This window comes from Equus caballus, chromosome 1 (genome assembly GCF_041296265.1).
Source record: "Equus caballus isolate H_3958 breed thoroughbred chromosome 1, TB-T2T, whole genome shotgun sequence".
Classification (NCBI taxonomy): Eukaryota; Metazoa; Chordata; class Mammalia; order Perissodactyla; family Equidae; genus Equus; species Equus caballus.
In genome coordinates, this window is record NC_091684.1 from 152,335,675 (window position 1) to 152,354,042 (window position 18,368).

An 18,368-nucleotide genomic window follows, 5' to 3' on the forward strand; every position below is an offset into this window, starting at 1 on the left:
TGTAATATGCACTGCACAGTGGAACACTATCATTTCCACTCTTAGACCAACTTCTATTTGATTTTCTTAAGCTGTGAACATTGTCCCAAAGTGACATTTGGGGGCTGCTCCCCAGCCCTGTGATTTCCTACTCTTAAAGCTGGTCTTTAAACCGCCACACTGAGGAGCAAGAATTCCATTTCACTTCATTTTTCTAACTCAGAAAAATCTAGCACTGACGACTCTTCAGAGTGGTGAGAAGTTCAATCTCAGTCACATTCAGGGGTGTCAAAGTATAACTTTCAAAATGCTAAAAATGTAATTTTCATGTAAGTACATAAGGAGCACGTGTCAAAAGATTTACATAATTCATTAATGAGGACAGGCAGATCGAAAAACCTGGTTCAAAGGATGACAAGAGAAAATGATGTAGGGAGAGAGTCAGTGAAAAAGGGAACCAGGAATAAGATTGCCACATTGGATATAAAATTGGTCAACGCTCTACACAGCAATAAAGCCCTTACTCTTGGGGTTGCCTTCACTACCAAACAGATTCACTTGCATTTCAACCAGACAAAAATCAGTCACCTCCTTTCAGTTTTCTACAAGCTAACATCTAACTTTACAGAATCTGGGCCTTAATGACCATAAAGAGCAAGCTCAACAAAGTTACCTTCCTGGAGAGAAGGCAAGTGAACTCTATTCTGGAAATAATTCCACCAAGAAAGAGGTTAGAATGAGAGAGTTAAGGTGCAGCTCGGGGATTTATACGCTTAAAATGAACGTGAGAATGAGACTAAACTGGATTTAGACACAATGTGGATGCACAGCAGGGCAGCGGTCCAGGGCAACATGACCTGGTGAATAAAGGACATTAGAGAGGAGGCCAGTGCCGATGTGTATGCAAAAAAGAGAAGAAACAAAAGACCAGGTATTTTCAAATAGTGATTTGATGAAAAGACTAGCAAATTATATTGGGCAAGTGCCCAAAATGTGCCTTGATAAAGTCCTACCGAAGGGGTTTGTTGCGGGTTTATGATGTGTGCCCAGACCCTCCGCTCCGGGCTTCTCTGCTGGAAGAACCGTCTACAGAAGAGAAAACTCTAAGCGTGAAATAAAAGAAAGCTTCCCACTGCCTCCCCTCACCCCATTCCCCCAAACCTAAAAGGCAGGGCCTGCAGCACAGACTCAGAGCCCCTCGCTCACCACCTCACAGAAGCGGGAAATGCCAGAGCTCTGAAAACCAAAAATTTGATGACAAACTTGATGTGAACTGATGGGAGCTGAACGGAACTGAACTCTGGCTTAAACTACAGACATTGTCTCACCGTTCTGGAGGCTGGGAAGTCCCAGATCAAGGTGCCGGCAGATTCCGTTCTCGACGAGTACCCTCTTCCTGGCTCACAGACAGCTGCCTTCTCACAGTGTCCTCACATGGTGGAGAGAGGGAGTTCTGGTGTCACTTCATCTTCTAAGGGCGCTAACCCCATCCCGGGAACCCCACCCTCACAACCTCATAGAAACCTAATTACCTCCCAAATACCCCAGTTCCAAATACCATATAGTCTTCAACATACGAATTTGAGGGGGACAAAATTCAGTCCATTACAGCATCTGGCCCTACAGGTTTTAAGCTCAGGGGTGTGCTTCTATACCACACCCAGAGATTATCAGTGTTAACATTTTGGTACCTAATCTGATTTTTCAAATTTCCCTGTTGTTGGATGTTTTCAATTTTTCCTCTTTAAAAAGAATTCTGTGATGATTATTTCCATATGATAAATTCCTAAAAGCAGAACCAGAGTAAAGGACCATACATGTCTTAAGGCTCTTGAGTCGTGTTGCCAAGTTGCTTTCCAGCTTTGCTGGCCAGTATTGAAGCAGGGCTCTCTCAGCACAGCGCTTGCTGAGTCTTACTGTTACGGTCTAATTTTTTGCTTATAGAAAACAAGCATGTGTGCATGACACAGTATTTGAGTAGCACAGAAATGTATACACCCTTGCTGCCACCTTTCAATCACTTTCCCCAGAGGGAGGTTAACCACGTTCCACATGTTTTCCTTAAATCTCTCTTCGCCTTTGCCGCTGCTTCCACTAACACTCCCCCATCCTGGGCCTTCAGAGGCCAGATGAGGATAATGACTTTCGTTATATTTCAGACTTAGGCTTCCCTCAGCCATTTAATTTCTGGACTTTGCTAATTTTGACTATTCTAAAGGCATTTAAAAATTTCCCTCTCTGCCACCTATTTTCTTATTTTAGCAGGATTTTACATCCCCTGGGTATCCAGCCTGGCTGAGAAACTAGAGAAAAGGAAGATTAAAATTTGTAAACCCCATTAGGTCTCTGACTACCAGTGTGATTGGCAAGATCTTACCCAAACCAAAGGCTGAGGCCATGTTTGAGAAGACGCCTGCTGAGGGGCAAGTCTCCTCCGGCTTCAGCAAAGACTTTGCCTTTAAAGTCTGGACTAGATCTCTTGGGGTGGGTGCAGGGAAGAGAGACGCCCTGTGTTGGTGCTCTATGATACCACATGATTGCAGTGAGGGTCATGGTGGGGGTAGGGGTGTTCTGAATAGACCAGACGGGAGTTGTCCACCATAACAGCCTTTGGCTTTGTCCACCAGAGTCCTCCCACTCTGGCAAAGCCATTCTCCAGAACCCTCGAAGGGTTGGAAAGGAGAGGAAAACAAACAACTCCAAGTGGATTATAATCCTGCTAGGTGGATGGCATCCATTCCTTTTGGATGACACATTCCCCGACACCCACTCTGGGGTTGCAGAGAGGAACCCAACCCAGACACTGCTCTGGAGAGGACAAAGGACAGGGTTTCTTTTGAAGCTCTTCCCCTTTAAATCATAGTTGCCACTGTGCAAAGTCATGGTCTGTGATGAAAAATAGGCTCCACGTAAGGGAGAACCCGCCAGGCTGTGCAAACTTCTCTGTGATGCTTAAACAACCAGCTCCTGAGGAGGAAGTAAATGAGGAGTGGACAGGAGGGTCCTTGGGCGCCTCCTCTGCTCCCTGTCCCAGCTCCTGACCCTGACCTCCTTCTCTGGTCCCTAAGCCTCCAGGTCTGTCCCCACCAGAGTGCCACATCCAGATAGTTTCATTCCTTCCCTCTCTCCATCAAAAGCCCAGGCCAGGCCTGAGACTCTGCCCTACCTTGTCCCTCTAGACTTTCGGGCTCAAACCCCATTTCTCTCTGGTCTCTAAGATCGTTAACTCCCATCACCTGAGACTCCCTTTCTCATTTACCAAGGATGTTAGTAAGACTGTTGGCTCAAGACTTGTAACACATGAAAGTCATCAAATCATACTTCCACTTCCCGATTTTCCATAGACTTCCCATCTCTGGCCAGTATGTTTTCAAGTATTATGTTTTTCAGGGATATATCCGCCATACAATTGGGATTTGACTGTGCAAACTAAGATTTCATTGCTAATATACTGATTTTTTTTAAGTGTTTTCATTTTTATCCTCAATTTGTAGCCAAGTTCTCATTTGACAACAATTTCTTACGTATCTTAACACAATTACTCGTAGGCCTCATGCCTACAAGTCCAGACTAATTTCCATCATCAAATGATACAGTATTTTAATGGCCACCTAAGTAGCCTATCTTTAGATTTAACTATAAATGTTTCTGTTTTAAGAAAGTCTGTGATAAAAAAATGACATGAGAGTCAGCATATAGCCACATCTCTTTGTAATGCTTTCTAGATTTTTTTCCTTACAAATTACTTTGTAACCTTGTGTTATAATTCCAGTCAGTTGTTCCATAGTCTGAGAAACATCCACAGTGGACAAGCATGCAGTTAGACATGTCAGTATGTAGGCTGAGTCTTTCCTTTGGGCAAATAACTTGCACACTGCAGCTGGAGGCTGTCTCCTGAGCTGTCATGCACCTAATCCTTCTCAGTTAGGAGCAAGGAATGAAGGGTTGCATACAGGTGTTAGCACTAGGATGTGGACTCAGGTGCGGGGCCTAGAAATATGGATGGAGGCTGCCTTGAAATGAACTGAAATTCTCTCACCAGAGAACCAGGAAGGAGAAGGTGAAGACATTGTTGATGCTACGCCCAGGAACAGAGAGTGGGCTCAGCCCACTTGGACATTCTAACCCAGACCCTAGCCGTCCTGACAGAGATTCCAACAGGACCTCTTTCAGCCCCACATCTTGCAACTGTTTCTTCAAAGAGGGCCAGAGAGGCCCAGTTGACACGGCTGCTCCCCACTGCTGCTCAGCTGAAGTCATCCTTCTCTATAGGAAGCCACTGGAGACATCTGCCCTTTCCTGAAAGTCCTGGGGTCCACCACCCCTGCCCCCGACTGAATCTAGACATTCGCCATCCCTGGCTGGGTCTGGACCCCTGGACTGTTCCATGATGCTGTTTAAATGAAGCAAAGAAACAAGCTGCTTTTAGGGCCAAGGAAGAGATGGGGCTCACCAGGAGGGCCTGGCAGCTCCTAATGGAATCAGCATGGGCCGTGACACAGACTCATTCATTTTAATTCCTGATCTGCTACCAACTGCGAGACCTTAGGCAAGTCGCTTAACCTCTCTGAGGCCGCCATTTCTCCACCTGTAAAATGCAGATAATACCATACAGGGACATGGTGGGCATACTGAGTGCGTGCACAAAGGAATGTATTGTGAAAATACCCAGTACAATTATCAGTCTGGCAATATGTTGATGCTAGCCTTGAACAGTTTGTATTACTTTCTAAAAATAAAAAAGGCTGCTAAGAAAATTTTATGAAAATTCATCTTTCTACTTGTGTAATTTTCATAAAAACTCTGAAAGTGTTAGCATGTAAACAATGGCAGATACTCATTTTCTTTATAAATATCTATAATTGAAATCAGCTTTACAAAACAGAACAAACCCAAGTAAATTATATGCACGTGATTAATTACGAAATTTTTGTCTCATTAACAAAAGCTTATGTAAATCTGAATTAGGAATGTAAAGAGCATCCTTGAACTTGTTGATCCATTTCTTCAAGCTTAATTGCAAAAATCTTAAAAACCATACAACTACTCCCACTCCCGGAACTAAATCCAGCAGAAGAGAGAGAGTGGAGAATGAGCCAAAACTCAAGACTTGGGAATGCACAGGCTTAAAAAATTGGGGAAAGTGCTCAAAGTCATTGGCAACCAAAGAAATAGAAATTAAAACTACTAGAATGGCTAACTTAAAAGGATTGAAAATATCAAACGTTGATGAGGATGCGAAGCAACCAGAACTCTCGTGCATTGCTAGTGGGAGTATAAAATGCTACAACTCTGGAAAGGTTAGCTTCTGATGCAGTCGAACATGTACCTACTGCATTTCTGCACCCAAGAGAAACGAAAATGTAGATCCACAAAGAGACTTGAACAAGAATATTCATAGCAGCTTTATTCATAACGGTCGAAAACAGAACACAACCCAAATTTCCACCCCCAGGAAAATGCGTAAATGAACTGTGGTATATTTACAAGATGGAATACCACTCAGCAATAAATAGGAGCAAACTACTGATATATGGTGGATGAATTTCATAGACATTATGCTGAGCAAAAGAAGCCAGTCATAAAAGAGTAGATATCGTATGAATTTATTTATATGAAGTTCTACAAAAGACAAAACTGTCAATAATGGGAAAAAAAATCAGAAAAGTGGTTGGCTCTGGGAGGATGGACTAGTGGTGAAAGAATTTTCTGGGGTGATGGAAATGTTACGTGCTTTCATAGGAGTGTGTGTGTGTTACGTGGGTTCATTTGTCAAATTATATCAAATTGTACACTTACGATTTGTGCATTTCACTCTGTATAAATTTTGCCTTAAAAAATAACTGAAAACAAATGTTGAACTCTAGTAAGTGGGCTTGCTTTTCTCAGCGGTATGTGTTAGTAATTCTGAACTAATTTCAGCATATCCTAGGCTTGAGCAAATGAGTAAATACCCTAAATATCCTAAGGGAAAGGGGAGCCAGGTTTCTTACTCTCAGAGAAAAGAGTTACAAATATGGAAAAGGGGAAGATTCTAATGTTCTTTGAGGTTACGGATTGGAATTGCAGGTATCAGTATGAACTCACGCTTTTTGGTAGATAGATAGTTCAATAAATCTATTTCCTAGCTATGTCCACTGAGAACACCTAGAAGCAGTGACACCCCTATAAGCAGTAGCACATCCAGAACTTAGATCTTGGTTTCTAAATACCATTCTCCACTCAAATGAACGAGGGCTCCCTGGAGAAAAGTCTTAGATTCCAGGACGGGGGCATGGAAAGCACAAAATGAACCTGGAACATCTTGTTGCACCAGAATCTAGTGAGATTTTCCCCTTACTAATCAGCAGTTGGGAAACTTCAAAGGACCCAGGCTCAGATTGAAGGAACTTCCACTGGCCAAATCTGGGACAATTTGAGAATCAATGATAATAATGCATTATATTCCACTGAATAAAGAATCCATGAGAACACACTGTTATAAATACATACATACACAAGTAGGGGAAAAGATAAAGCTTTTCCTTAGGGAAAAATGTTAACTGGGGCTGGCCCCATGGCCTAGTGGTTAAGTTCGTGCGCTCCGCTGCAGGCGGCCCAGTGTTTCGTTGGTTCGAATCCTGGGCACGGACATGGCACTGCTCATCAAACCACGCTGAGGCAGCGTCCCACATGCCACAACTAGAAGGACCCACAACGAAGAATATACAACTATGTACCGGGGGGGATTTGGGGAAAAAAAAGGAAAAAAATAAAATCTTTAAAAAACAAAAACAAAAACAAACAACAACAAAAAAATGTTAACTAATAAATATAAAAGGAATGATGGAATTAGAAAATCACCAGTGGGTGCTAAAACAAGTTTGATGAGGGTGACAGTTTGATAAGGAACAGAATATTTACATGGTCTCAAAGTATTTCCCTACGAATTACTTATTACTTACAAAAGGGAAATAGACACCACCTGTTCCAGTTACTATGGCTACATAACAATTTACCCCCAAATTCAGCCCCATTAAACAGCCATGTATTATGCTAATGGCTTCTGGGGGTTAGGGATTTGGACAAGGAACGTCAGGGCTGGCTTGTCTCTGTTCCGTGATGTCTGGGGCTTCAGCTGGAAAACTTGAAGACCAAAAGCTGGAATCAGCTGAAGGCTCCCTTACTCACACAAGTGCAGCTGCTGTCTGTCACTGGGAGCCTCCGATCCTCTCCTCGTGGCTAGCTGGCTCCCTCACAGGATGGTGGCTGCCGGATTCACCACAATAAAGTTACCACTGCTCACTTTGTAATGAATAAGTACCTTATAGGGAGAGAGTTTGAGACTATATAAATACCCTTCCTCTCAATCATGCTTTTGCCCACTAATTTTAGCATCCACTGATGACTTTTTGCCTCCAACAGTTTTTATCGTGGTATCGTTTCAAACTGTTTTTTTAAAGGCCAGTTTACTTCACAGACATCTGCATTTCTTCAGAAGGCCCAAACTCCAAACAGAAATTCTTGGAAGCATAGAATCCATTCATTTGGCTCCCAAGCCCTCATCTTTGAAAATGGCCCTTTTTTTTAAATTGATAATCTTTGCTAATCTGATAGGTTAAAATAAGATATCTCCTCATACCTTTAATTGCATTTCTATTATTACAGACTGAAGTTGCGCATCTTTTCATGTTTGAATCATTTGTATTTCTTTTTTGGTAATTGTTCTTATCATTTGTCCATTTCATATTTATTTGCTGGAGTTCTTTTGTATACTAAGAATTAATTATGAAATAAAGAAAGGTATTAAGGAAGATAGCCCTTTATTAGTTATACAGGTTGCAAGCATTTTTCCCAGTTTTGTGTTTCTCTTTTTTTCTTTTAATTTTCTTCGAATATTCTTTTTTTATGCACAATTTTTTAATTATAGTAGAATTTACCGATTAGTGTGTGTGTGTGTGTGTGTGTGTGGTTTCTTAGAAGAGACTTCCCCATTCTGGTATTACTAGTTAAATAGCTCATATTTTTACATACTGCTTTAATGATTTTATTTTTTATGTTTATATATTTGATTCATCTGGAAGTAAATTTGCTGTAGGAAGTGAGTTAGAAATCCAACTTTTTTTTCACGTAACGATCTAGTTGTCTCAACATCATTAAAGGAATAATTTACTGTTTTCCTGTGGATGCACCTTTTATCACATATTCCATGCGTATTTGGTTCGACTTTCTAGTCTGTATCATTGCTCTGTCATGTGTTTTTACCATGTTGTTTGAATTATTGTGGATTTATCATGTTTTAATATCTGGTAGAATTAGTATCTCTTCGTGACTCTTTTTTCCCCCACAATTTTTCTTTCCAAGAATATGCTTGTTTTTCATGTGAACTTTAGATTCAGTTATATGCTTAAAAATTTGATTTTTATCAAGAAAGTAATATACTTCTGGATTAACTTAGGGAGACGACATCTTCATGACACTGAGTCTTCCCAAGTATGGAGGCTCAGACATACCAGCACTTTCCGTTGTTTAACACCTCCTTCTGTCTCCCTTTTTTGTGTGGCTTAAAGCAGTACCTTAAATGTGTTTTTCACATAAATCTATCTGTATGATTAAATTTATTTTGGGGGGGATTTTATTTGTTTTGTCCCTATTGTAAACGGATTCTCTTCTCCCATCATATCTTCTGATCGCGGCTTCTACAGAGTTAGATGTTTACAAATAGCTAAACAGTTCATCAGTTCTCTAAGCTCATATCACTTAATGGGAGGAAGAGGATTTTCTTTCTTTCTATATCAATCACCAACCCACAATGGTAGGAAATGAATCTAGGGCTGTATACCAAAAGCAGCTTCAGGCAGATCTCATTTTTTTTCTTGATAGAATGAAATAGAACATTCAGCACACTGGCTTTTGGACAGTATATATATATATGAATATATATATATATATTCAATAAGTAAATCCTTTTTTAAAAAAAAACTTCTTCAGCTCATCTTAACTATATCAGCCCCCATTAATACAAGTGAAGAAACTGAGAAAGAAGGAAAACTGAGGCGTAAAATACCAAAGAAGATTTTGCGATGTTTGTCTATGGTTATAACCACACCTTCTCTCAGAGTGTGGGCTTTGCAGTCATCACACTGGCCTTAAAAGAAAAAAATTTTTAACTATGCATAATTCCCAGACTTTTCACAGGCTAATTCAGAGCTTGCAAACTCATATGCGACAAGGTGCCAGGCAGGCGACATAAATGAGCGAGGCAGACCCGGAGATGATAAAACAGAGAAAGAGGGGACTAGGGCAAACTGCCTACCTCTGCCCCAGTGAAGAGGCCACGGCCCCTCAGCACCCATCGGTAGCTTCCAGCGGGTAATTAAGACCAAGGGCGCTGAGTCTTCCAATTTTTTAAAAGAAGCCAGAAATCCAGATTTAACATATAAAAGTTCCCAATTTTTAAATACTGGATCAAATTTTAAAAACATAAAAATATCGTGCAGGTCAGGTGTAACCCAGGCCCTCAGGCCAACCGGTGTTAGGACCTACTACTCTAACCCTTATTCCAGGACCTCCACGTGGAGTGGGAGACCCCAGCAGCAAAAACCATTCTGCGCCGCTCACAAGCCGTGTAGACCCCGCCTAGGCCGGCTCCGGACTCTACACAGAGCGTTACCACCCTGGTTTGATGAGATGATAAATAGCCTGCTTTGCCCCAAAGATAGAAGTGGAAAATTAACTTCTCAATTTTCACATTCTTTATTTATGGCGATGACGAGCTCCAGGAAACCACCGATTTCACAATGGCCTCCTCCCAGTGAAGCAGCCATTCGGCGTGTTATGCCGAGCAGACTGCACGTGGGCCACTGCGTGGGCTTCCACCAGGATGGCCGCCGAGGTCCGGGTTCCAGACTCCAGAGGAGGGGCGGAGCGCGCCCTCCACACTCAGCATGCATGGATTGTTCCACAATCGTCACACTTGTGAGCTAACCCCCCAAAGCCAGCTTGCTTATTAAAATTAACTAGACGGTTTCTCTTCCGGGCAGCATCTTTTCTAAAGAGATATATTCATCCACAACATTGATAGAGTGATTTGCAATTTTCGGAGTGTCTCCTTGTCCTCTTCTTATCCAATCTTAAAACAACCCCATGAGGGCGGTGTTATGACAACCCACATTTTACAGGTGAGAAAGCTGAGATCAGAGAGGTTCTATGGCTTGCCCGAGCTCCAAAACATCAGTACTTATGTTCAGGCAGCTTAAAAAGTCTTTTGCGGAGTCAGCCTGGTGGCGTAGTGGTTAAGTTTGCGCACTCCACTTCTCCGACCCAGGGTTCCTAGGTTCGGATTCTGGGGGCAGACCTACCCCACTCGTCAAGCCACGCTGTGGCGGTGTCCCGGGTAAAATAGAGGAAGATTGGCAACAGATATTAGCTCAGGGCCAATCTTCCTCGCCAAAGAAAGAAAAAGTCTTTTTTTGTCCATCTTCAAATGGTTGATCAAGTAACCCATACAGCAAAGCTTTGCCCGTTTTGTGTGAAGATCTACGTAGGAAGAAAGAGACTGCACAGTTTTTTTCAAACCTCAGGAAAAGGCAGAAATAAACTCCACAAAATCATAGGACAGAAGCTGAGACAGACAGACAGAACTCTGAAAGAGAGCCTGCTAGAACCCCTTGAAATAGGAGTTCTTAAGGAAAAGTCAGGTTAGAATAGTGCCTGATTAGAAGTCATTAGATGTGTCTGTATATTATTCTGAATGGGTTTTCCACCCTTTATACATATCGTTGGTAAATTTTCCACTGTTTTATATAATGAAGTTTTGCATTGTTTTTTCACAAGGAGGACTCTGTTTTTATAGAGCTGGACTATCACGTGGGGCTAATTTTGTAGTCTCTCAAAAAGCAGGCGCTCTGCAGGGAGGCAAGTGAGTCGCTTCCGCCACCTAGTGGACATTTCTAAATGGAAAACAGACGGTTAGGAGTGGGCGCTGGGAGCCCCCCCACACCCCTCCCCCACCCAACCCTCCCCCTCCACCCAACCCTTCCCCCCTACGCCGCCACACCTCACCAATGACACAGGTGTGACAGCCACTGAGCGGCCAGAGCAGTCTCGGCAGGCCTTGCCGACTCACAATTAAGTGTCATTTCTGATTAGAAGCGCATCACGTTTAAAAGATCTTGAAAAGTTCCTTGTAGTATTTGAAGCGAAGCATCACGAGTTGAACAGGAGTACTCGCCTGATCTGTGCGTCAGGCTCCTCTCTGCTCTCCCATATTAGTTTCACATTTTCTCCCAACCACAGTGCCACTTTACTGACAAATATTCATACCCAGTATAAGGACCATTTGAGCTGACCATACTCTACATCCAAACCTGACTGACTTGATTCTTCCGGTCTTCAAACTCTGCCTTTACCTGTGACACATTGTGCTCTTTATTCTCAAGCTGCTACAGCCTGTCATCCAAGTCGTGTCATTTCTGCTTTCAAAATAGCTTTTAAGTTAACCCTCCCCACCCCATCCCTGCCACCACATCCCAAACCTGGCCTTTATCCCCAAATTCTGGATTCGTTCATTTGTTCAACTCATTTTGATGGGGCACTGACTGCTGGTAGCTGCAGCTCAGCACTGGGCGTGGGGTAGAGAGACGAGGGCGGGGCCACCTGTGGGCCCAGGAGAGGGCATATTTACAGAAGGTTTCAGGTGAAACAGGGCAGCACGGGTGAAGAAGGATGAGTGGCTTCCTTGCTGGGCCTCCTGACATGACCTCTTTCCAGGTCAACCCCCCATGCCTCTTCTGCAGCCTGACTTCTCTCCTACATTCCTGACTCAAAAGCTTTCAAAGTTCCCTCCTTCATCCATCCAGCTCATCCATAGAGTCTGTATTGCCCTGTGCTCAGAGATACAGACGGGGTGAGATCCAGTCCCGAGCCTTAAGGAGCTCAGCAGAAGGAAGACAGACCAGCAGACCCCCAAAGAGCTGCAGGGACAGCAGGTGCTCTGGGGGCCCAGAGATGGCATGAGCAATTCTGCTGGGTATTGGGGAAAGCTGGCCAGGAGAGGTTTCCAAGAGAAGGTAACATTCACAGTGGACCCTGAAAGATGAGTGAAAGTTTATCAGCTGGAGGTGGGGCAAGGGGAGGCAGAGAGCATCCAGGCAGAGGGAGCTGCAGGTGGAAAGACACAGAAGAATGGAAGAGTATAGGGGTCAGGGACAATGGTCCTTCTGCATGGCAGGAGAGGGGGTGCATGGCTGGTGTGACAATGAGCCAGATTCTGACCGCATCACTGGATGTGATGGCCATATGTTCACCCCACCATGTGGATTTATCATCCCTGAGGTTTCCTAAGGCAATAAGAACTAATAATAAGGTTTCAAATGAATGAAATTCCATGCGGCCATTTCTGACTCTCATTTCACATGCCGCTGCACTGATATGGCTGGCATTGTGTGGGGCCCAGGAGTCACTGTGAATCAGCTCATAGTCACAAGTCAGTGTGGACCTAACTGGTGTCATTTGTAAGACTGAGGCACCGATTGCCCTGGCTGCAGGAGGGTTGGCATGTGATGGCTCAGATGAGTTTTCCTCTAGGACTTGCTCTCAGTTGAAGAGAGGAGCTGTCTCATCCAAAATCTTGACCGCTTCCCAAAGGTAACCCACATCCAATGATGGACTCACGGCACGAAGCCTGGGCCCTTTACCTTGACACAAAACAACTCTAAGGGACTGTTCCAGCTCCAGGGCCTCCGATGGGACTGGATGAGACCTTTGTCACATCCGCATCACAGTTCAACTCGCTTTTCCCAAACCTGCTTCCTTCATTCCACCACAGGTGTTGATCCCAAGAGTTCTCCCCAATAAAGCTCCCTGCACACAAATCTCTGTCTCCGAGTCTGCTTTCCAGAGAAGCTGATCTGCAACAGCTAGCTTAGGAAGCCTGGTTCCCATTCAAACAAGACCCAATGGCATTAACATAGCTTAAGAAAGACCATGTCAATCAGGAGGAAGTTGGTCAGTCATGGAAGCCCCATAGAGGTCGTCACTGGCAGAGCTCTCCCAAGCACTGTGCTGGGAGAAGGAGCCTTGTCAGGGTCTCACAAGCTCTGTTCTATCTGGCAGGATTCTTCCCTCCTGGTTATAGGGCTGTTGGAATCTGGTGCCATTAAACGAAACCCACATGCTGTAACTAACTCCTCTTTCCCCTTGCTCATGCTCATCAGGAGACGTTTTGATTTTCGTCTGCCTTTCTGTGAACCTCGTCTGCAGAGAGAGAGTGCCTGAACGTGCAGTCCATCTGGCAGTCATAATTTCTTACTTTCGATCAGCACATGGACATTCAGGCTTGGAGTTGGTCTCTTGCAAACTCTGTCAGCCTGAGTGGACTGATCAGGGCTGAGACAGCGAGGAGAGCATATGTCCGAGCCCACAAGGCAGAGTCCAAAACTTGGATGATGGCCCATTCACCATGGCAATTCCCTTCTGGGGGGTCTCTTGGTGGACGGACAGTCCACTGCTTCTTGTGATATTTCAGCCTTGACTTTCAAACGTCTGCAGACTTAACTCAGGAAACCAAGAAACAGTTCTTCTTCCCCCAGTGTAGCCCCCTCTCAGTCCAAACTCTCTGAGAAAAGACCTCTTTTCCCCCAGAGGTCAGGGGAGGTGACCGTTTGGGAGGCTGGAAGAGCTTTTTCATAAGCCAAGAAAACTAAAGGAGTTGACAGCACCCCCTGGAGCGAACCACATCTGAGGCCCTACCGGTAAGGAGACACTGTCAATACACTTAAAAGCAAGAATTTCCACGAATAATCCCCTCGGAATAAAGGAGATGGTTTTGCTAGTAACTGCTCTCTGGCTCCACTTTCAAACCTCAACAGTAGAATGATTGATATTGTAAGTAAAGAACCAATCAGCATCGTGTCTGCCCAGCCTGCTTGGAGCCACTGGGGGCATCAACTCAGCTTCCAGTACCTGAGAGCAGGAGACCGGGCTGTGACCTTCCAGATCCCGTCTTTGAAAAATGGAATTCTACATAGACGTTTCCTGTCTCTCACAATCTAGGTGTTTCTTGCCCGGGAGCGGGGGCGAGGGTGGGGGGGCAGAGTACTCTCCAAGTCTCTGTTTTTGCAAATTGACTTCAAAATGGAATTTAGGAACTTCCTCTCCTCTCGACACCACCTTTATCTCCTCCCTAATCCTTCTCCTCAAGCCCTGCGGTGTGTCCCCACTCCCCTTCTGAAGTGTATGTCCCCACAGGTCTGCTGGAGGAGAATATGTGGCCTCTGGTCACTTGGTCAGTTGAGGTGATTTCCTCCAGGACAAGTCTATGTGTCAGCCGGACCTGGCGACATTATTTTAGAGGTGTTGACGAGGCCTGTCTCTGAGTGGCAGTGCTGGGGGAGAGCACCAACCATCTCCCCAAGCCCCTCTCTTGCTGCTTAAGAAAAGGAGGCTCAGGAAAGTGACGTGAGGAAAGCCCAGGTCTGACTCCCAGACCAGCGCCCCTTCGCTGGGCTGCTTTCACTTGTGCACAAGTCAACTACGTATTTAGTCAACCACTGAGTCAACGATCATTCGCTAAGCCCCTAGCACGGGTCAGCACAGAGCTGGGTTCTCTAAAAGGAGCTGGAACAAGCGTTGGTGCCAGGTGGGGTGGAGCCATAGACAGGCAGAGGCAGGAGGACATGATGGCGGGCCCTGGAGAAGCACCCAGTGTCTGCAGGAGGCCTTAGCTCCAGAGCGACAGAAGAGGACTGGGAAAGACCCATTGAAGGGTCCAGGGGCAAACGTCCCCACCTCATGACTTGGCCGAGGGCTGGCATTCCCTCAGCCTGCAGTCCGTAAGAGCAGAGGACTACACAATGTGCAGGACCCAGCGCGTAATTGGAATGTGAGGCTCTTTGCTCAAAAAATATTATGAATTTCAAGAGAGTGACAGCAGAGCATTAAACCAAGCCTTGGCCCCTTCTAAGTACAGGACTCCATGTGAATGCACAGGTCACACGCCCACAAAGCTGGCCTGCTGCTCCTCAAATTGACCATTTCTTCCACAAAGGCAAGGAACACTAGACCCCACTACCTAGTCCAGAGCCCACCTGAGCAAATAAGGAGGCCGAGGTCCAGAGAGATGAAATGGCTTGTCCACGCTCTCACGGCTGATCGGTGGCAGCAAGTCTCCTTGGAAAAGAGCTATGCCCTGCTCTTTCCAATCAGAATTACATCATATAGATTTGTCTGCTGTCTACTCGTTTGCCTCCTGCTGTAAGGCTGCCTATGTATAAAATAAAAGGAAGAAAATATGCCTTCTTTAAACAGAAAATAAGGCCAAAAAAACCCTGAAGGCAGAACCTTTTATCGCCGCCAGACGCTCCAGCCACCACTGCTGGTTCCTCTTTCTGGGGAAGCGGCCCGGGTCTAGGCAGGAAGCTGCTCCTGTGTCCAGCTGCTCTTGCATGGCCCACAGCACTCCAGGGTGTGAATGGCATCTTTCTAGGGTCTCCTGACTATCTTCGATGAGGGCAACGAGGTGCAGAGCCACAAATCATGTCATGTCACTGCTGGTGGGACCTTGGAGATGAGAAGAGCAACATTCCCATTTTACAGACAAGACTCAGGGAAGGGATGTGTGGAGTTGGGAGAAAAACCAAGGTCTCTTGGTAGAGAGCTCCCCTAGGCCAGTCTCGGCTCAGAAACTGTACATAACCCTGTTCCTGGCAGTACTTCCTTCTCCACAACACTGGGAGGCAGGCAGAGAAGAAAGACCAGAAGGTATGATGGAAGGCGCTTCTGAGCCACACAGACCTGGCCAGATCTGCCGCTTCCCAGTTATGCAAATTTTGCTGTGTCATGAAACTCTCTCAGCCTCAGTTTCCCCATCTAAAAACTGCAGATCGGAATGTCTACCTGCAGGGTGGGATTCAAAGAGATGAGATGCCCAGGAGAGCCCTGCCATTATAGCAGGAGCTCAACAATCGTGTCCTGCCCCGCCCCCTTCTTCCTCTGCATCTGGACTTCCAGCTGGGACAACACTCAGATGTGGATGCCTCTCACATGTGGGGTTAGGTCAAGCACCCAAGCATCTAGTTGTGTCTCCCGATATACACAGAACTGAGGAGCTTTCTGAGAAAAGACTGCAACCATGCACACAATTGGGGTTTCGACTCATAGGGCAATCTGGGGGTCAGTGGGAAGGGAAGGGGAAAAGCAGAGGGATCCTCATTTTGGAACAGCAGGGGCCTGGGGTCACATCAGACACCCCCAGAATGCCCAGAAATCCTTGAGGGAAGAAGGAACCTTGAAATAGTGGTTAAGACCCTGTAGGCTAGCAGGGGGAGGCTAATAAGGTAGTAAAATCAAGGAGTTCCCATTGATGGGGTCTCACAGGTCTCAGGCTATTAAGGCCGGCAACTGCCCCTCATGCATGCTGCCATGAGGAAGCCTGTAGAGGACCTTAAGAGTGGGAGACTCAAAGGAGGGGCAGCTGACCATCACTGTCACCAAAGAGGCTCCCTCCTGGCTTCTGAGACCTGGCAGGCTCCCTTGAGTATGGCCAACGTCTGCCCATGCCTGCCCCCTCATCTGCTCGCTGCGCCTTCCAATGACAAGGCATGCTGGTGAGTGGTTCCTCATACAGACGCTCCCCTTCCAAGTCAGCCAGCATCCCTCACAGAGCAGCTCCAACCAGCTGCTTCCCAGGTGCGTTTCCTTAGAACCCCACTCTCCTGCCCCTCACCCAGCTATTCCCAGCCCCGCTTCAGCCTCCCACTTTGTCCAGACACAAGGATGACATTTTCCCATACTCAAGACAAAGGGCATTGTGATCTGAGGGAATATAAACTCCACACAGATCCCTAATGGTGGGCATTTATGACCTTGTTGACCCTTTAGGAGACGGGGGAATGTTCCCTCTTCAGTGGTCGCTGGAATCTCGGGAGGTCTGAATTCAGCATGGATCAGACCGGCAGAGAAGTTCAGAGCAGGATGTGAAGTCAGACAGACCTGCCTTTGCATTCTTGTTCTGCCACTTACCCAGTCTCTTAGGCAGGTTACTACACCTCTCTAAGCCTCAGTTTCCTCATCTATAAAATGGCTAGAATAACAGTCCCTCTATGGAGGAGAAAATGAGAGGATGGGAGTAGAAAGCCCAGCACCGTGCCTGGTATGCAGGGCACCCTCGGTTGACATGCGTAGTGGTGGCTGCTGCTCTGGATAATCCCCAGCATCCTCGTCCAGTCCCTCATTGCAACTGACCCGGAAGACTGTAGTGCTTCTTCGCTTGACTCCCTCCAATCTTGGTTACCTTCTTAAGCTTGATTGACTCACATCCCTTCAGAAACCCTCAGTGTCTCCCCACTGCCCACGGGAAACATCCACACTTCTTAGCATGCTATTCAAGCCCTGTGTGCACAACGTGGCCCCACTCCCTTTCCAGCTCCTCTCTCCCTGCTCTCCCCTCCATGTGCATTTCATCCCCTCCCACCCTCGCTCCTGCTAACACCCCACCTAAAAGCCCCTTTGTACCCAGAGCCATCCTCTCCTCTCTCAGTGCCTCCCCGGAGCTCCTCCTGCCCCATCCACGGGAACCTCTCACGCTCTGTGGCCCTTCAGCTCTAGCCTGGATCTCTCTCCCATAACAGGCTTCTCACTGGGGCTGTGACACAGGCCTGTGTCCCTCTTGTGAGCCTCTTGGAGTGAGGGATGTGGAGCTGGTCATCTCTGTACACTCTTCAGTGCCTGATACAGTGTTGGGTGCGTGTTGTAGGATCAATGAAATGGAATTATTAAGTAATTGTCTAATTGTTCCGTTTATGTTCAAGTCCCTGCCCTCTACATTTCAGTCCCAGCATCTTAGAAAAACAGAAAAAGAGGGAGAGAGGCCCAGATGCATACATTCCTGTGCCTAGACCAGCATTTGGGGGGTAACCAGAAGCCGGCAGGACCCCTTCCCCACACTGCACCACCCTCACCAACCAGCATGTGCATGCTGCAGAGCCTTCACTGGTTTCTGCGCATTTCACTATCTTTGCGGTTTTTCTGGTGGCTTATGGGGTCCCAGGGAATGGCCACACCACACAGCTCACAGTGCTTCCCTGGGAAATCCGGCCCTTGCAGACCCACCACCTGCAGCTCTTCCCGTCCTTATCCTGCCCAGCGCCAGCCCACGGGACCCCTTCACTTCCTCCTCCTTTCCCCAGGCACTTGGAGCTTCCCACAGCTTCCTTGTCCTAAGCAGCCCCTCCTTCCCAGAAGCCCCTGCCCCTGAACCTGTGTATCCAAACCTTCACTCTCTCCGCAGCACCAAGGACTGATCGCAGATGCACCCATCGGAGTCCTAGCTGTGGATGGAGGAACGCTTAAAACTGCGCACAGCAAGCATGAGCACTGAGTTCTGGAGGGTGAGCACTTCTGGGGAGAGA

General features: G+C 46.2%; 1 long non-coding RNA gene across 1 annotated transcript; it reads right to left on the minus strand.

The window, feature by feature from the left end:
• Positions 1-10,767: 10,767 nt before the first annotated feature.
• Positions 10,768-18,346, minus strand: LOC111767777 (uncharacterized). The gene is made up of 3 exons (XR_002799617.2): positions 18,231-18,346; positions 15,048-15,519; positions 10,768-10,910 (listed from the first exon to the last, which is right to left on the minus strand). It is a non-coding gene; the product is annotated as an uncharacterized lncRNA (long non-coding RNA).
• Between the last annotated feature and the right edge of the window lie 22 nt (positions 18,347-18,368).